Source organism: Lathyrus oleraceus, chromosome 6, assembly GCF_024323335.1.
Source record: "Lathyrus oleraceus cultivar Zhongwan6 chromosome 6, CAAS_Psat_ZW6_1.0, whole genome shotgun sequence".
Taxonomy (NCBI): Eukaryota; Viridiplantae; Streptophyta; class Magnoliopsida; order Fabales; family Fabaceae; genus Lathyrus; species Lathyrus oleraceus.
In genome coordinates, this window is record NC_066584.1 from 228482422 (window position 1) to 228486578 (window position 4157).

Genomic DNA, 4157 nt, shown 5'->3' on the forward strand with positions numbered 1-4157 from the left:
AACTAGCAGATCGTTCCATCAAATATCCTGTAGGAATCCTTGAGAACGTTCCCGTACGCATAGGTCAGTTTTACATTCCCACTGACTTCACAATTATGGATATTAGAGAAGATGATACTACACCTATTATACTAGGAAGACCATTCTTAGCAACTGCCGGTGCAATCATAGACGTAAAACGAGGAAGACTCACCTTCGAAGTAGGTGAAGAGAAAATTGAATTCATTCTTTCCAAATTCTTGAAAGCACCTGCAATAGAAGATACATGTTACTTCATGGATATCATCGATGAATGCATAAAAGAAGCAGAGTCAGGAGAAGACAAATCATCAGACTATCTTTTAGAAGACAAATCTAAACAATGCTTAGCAATAACACCAGATCCTACGCAGTGTCTTAACAAACCAACCCCTGATTTGAAAACACTTCCCAAAAATCTGAGATATGAATTCCTAGACTTAGAACTTGAACGACCTGTGATAGTCAATGCAGATCTAGGAAGACTCGAAACAGAAAAACTCCTACATATCTTAAGAAAATATCCAACCGCACTAGGATACCACATAACCGATCTTAAAGGAATAAGCCCTTCTATTTGTATGCATCGCATCATGTTAGAAGAAGACGGTAAAACCTCTAGGGAACACCAGAGAAGACTAAATCCGATCCTAAGTGAGGTAGTAAAGAAAGAAATAACCAAGTTATTAGAAGCAGGTATTATATATCCTATATCTGATAGCAAATGGGTCAGTCCCGTACACGTTGTACCAAAGAAAGGAGGCATAACCGTTATTGAAAACGAAAAAGGAGAAACTATAACTAAACGAATCGAATCGGGATGGAGAATGTGCATTGATTATAGGAAACTAAACAAAGCAACCCGAAAAGATCATTTCCCTTTACCATTCATTGACCAAATGTTAGAACGACTAGCTAAACATTCACATTTCTGTTATTTGGACGGTTATTCAGGCTTCTTTCAAATACCAATTCACCCTGATGACCAAGAAAAGACAACATTCACATGCCCTTTTGGTACCTTCGCGTATAGACGAATGCCGTTTGGTCTGTGTAATGCCCCTGCAACTTTTCAAAGATGCATGATGGCAATTTTCGCCGACTTTCTCGAAAACATCATGGAAGTATTCATGGATGACTTTTCTGTATACGGACAAAGTTTCGAAGAATGCCTTGAAAACCTGGAAAGAGTTCTTGAACGATGTGTAAAAGTAAACTTAGTACTTAATTGGGAAAAGTGCCACTTTATGGTACAAGAAGGAATTGTTTTAGGACACATCATCTCGAACAGAGGAATTGAAGTAGACAAAGCCAAAATAGAGGTAATCGAAAATCTTCAACCCCCAAGAACCGTGAGAGAAGTACGAAGCTTTTTAGGACACGCCGGTTTCTACCGACGATTCATCAAAGACTTCTCTAAGATAACTAAACCTTTAACCGGACTATTAATGAAAGATGCTGAATTCATATTCGACGATAACTGTTTAAAAGCATTTCAAACTCTTAAACAAGCATTGATCTCCGCACCCATTATGCAGACACCAGACTGGAATGAACCATTCGAAATAATGTGCGATGCCAGTGATTATGCTGTAGGTGCTGTTTTAGGACAAAGAAAGGATAAAAAGCTTCATGTTATATATTACGCTAGCAGAACCCTGGATGAAGCACAGATGAATTATGCCACAACCGAGAAAGAACTCCTAGCAGTAGTATTTGCGCTAGATAAATTTCGTTCTTACTTGGTAGGAGCCAAAATAATAGTTTACACTGATCACGCTGCTATCAGGTACCTTCTAACAAAAAAGGATGCTAAACCTAGACTCCTAAGATGGATCTTGTTACTACAAGAATTCGACTTAGAAATCAAGGACAAGAAAGGAACTGAGAACGTAGTAGCAGACCACCTCTCTAGACTTGAGAACCTTGAACCAGAAAGAACATCCATTAATGATGATTTCTCGTATGACAAACTCATAGCTACTTTGGAAGAGAACAACTCCGACATGCAAGTAGAAACCACCTTAGCTATATCTGCCATACCATGGTACGCTGATCTAGTCAATTATTTAGCTGCCGGAATAGTTCCACCTACTTTATCTTACCAGCAGAAGAAAAGATTCTTCCATGACATAAAACACTATTACTGGGATGATCCCTTACTTTTCAAAAGAGGTCCCGATGGTATTTTCCGTCGATGTGTACCCGAAGAAGAGGTAGAAAATATAATCCAACACTGTCACTCCGCGCCTTATGGTGGACACACAAGTACATCCAAGACCTGTTCTAAAATCCTACAAGCTGGCTTTTATTGGCCAACTATATGGAAGGACGTACATGCGGCTATTAAGGAGTGTGACAGATGTCAACGCACGGGAAACATATCTAGACGTGACGAGATGCCACAAAAAGGTATTTTGGAAGTAGAGATTTTTGACGTGTGGGGAATAGACTTCATGGGACCGTTTCCATCCTCCTTCGGTAACAAGTACATACTCGTGGCGGTTGACTACGTATCAAAGTGGATCGAAGCTATAGCTTCTCCAACTAATGACACCCGAGTAGTAACTAGACTCTTTAAAAATATAATATTTCCGAGATTTGGCATCCCAAGGATAGTAGTCAGTGATGGTGGATCGCACTTTATATCCAAGGTACTCGAAAAACTACTACTTAAATATGGAGTGAGACATAGGATAGCAACACCTTACCACCCTCAAACCAGTGGACAAGTGGAAGTATCTAACAGAGAAATCAAGCAAATATTAGAAAAAACGGTCGCCACTTCAAGGAAAGATTGGTCATTGAAATTACCAGAAGCTTTATGGGCATACCGAACTGCTTATAAAACTCCCATAGGGACGACCCCATTTAAGCTCATTTATGGAAAATCCTGTCACCTCCCGGTAGAATTAGAACACAAAGCCTATTGGGCTATTAGAAATTTAAATTTGAATTATAAAACCGCCGGTGAAAAGAGAATCCTTGACATAAACGAACTAGAGGAACTCAGAAGAGACGCCTATGAAAATGCCAAAATCTATAAAGAAAGAACAAAACAATGGCATGATAAGCGTATATCAAGGAAAATCTTCAAGCAAGGCGACGCAGTACTCTTATTTAACTCCAGACTAAAATTATTCCCGGGAAAACTACGATCCAGATGGTCAGGACCTTTCCATATCACTAAAATCTTTCCCAGTGGAGCGGTAGAAATTAAAGGACAATCTACAGAACCGTTCACCGTAAACGGGCAACGTCTGAAACATTATCACTATGCGGAAACCAACGAGGATTCGCAAATTCTACACTTAGACGAAACGCCCCCAGGACTCATAGACTATATTTAACAGTTTCTTTGTCGAGCTTGCGACATTTAAACAAAGCGCTTAGTGGGAGACAACCCACAAATTAATCTGTTATTTTATTATTTTATTATTATTATCATTTCTCTATTTTTCTCTTAATTATTCTTTTAATTTCTATTTAGTATTCATTATTGATTTATTCAAAAAGAAAAAAAAATATATCTATATATTATAATAATAATTCTATTCTTCTTTCGGCATTTGGCCAAATCCTGACTTAAACTCATGTTTTCTTTTCTCTAGTTAACACTAACCAGATGGGACATTCTGACCGTATGGGTATCAAGTTCAGAGGAATGGCTCAGAAACGAAGGTTTGAAGAACTAGCCACTAGGGAGATGCTACCTAGTTTATATGCTGATGATTGGGCTATGACTGCCCTTGGACTGAGACAGAGTGTCCTGTTTTTGCTGAATCAGATAGGATGGGAGACCTCCCCTATCCTGAGACCTTTCACCACCTACCGGAGGCTCACACTAGAATTCCTTAGTTCATTAATCTATCTACCTAGCCATGGAAAAGGAATTACCAGAGGTTTTATCCAGTTCAGAATGTTCAATATGGAGTACCAATTTAATACTAGAGACTTCACCAACCTTTTGGGTTTTCCTACCTCCTTTGATACATTCACTATAAGCCAGGAAGAACTTCTTGAATATAGAGAGCTTGAACACTTTTGGGGTAAGCTGACTGGAAATGATGAGCCCGAAGAACATGAGTTTCTCTCTGGAAACATACATAACCCGGCTTTTCGCTATTTCCATAAGATCC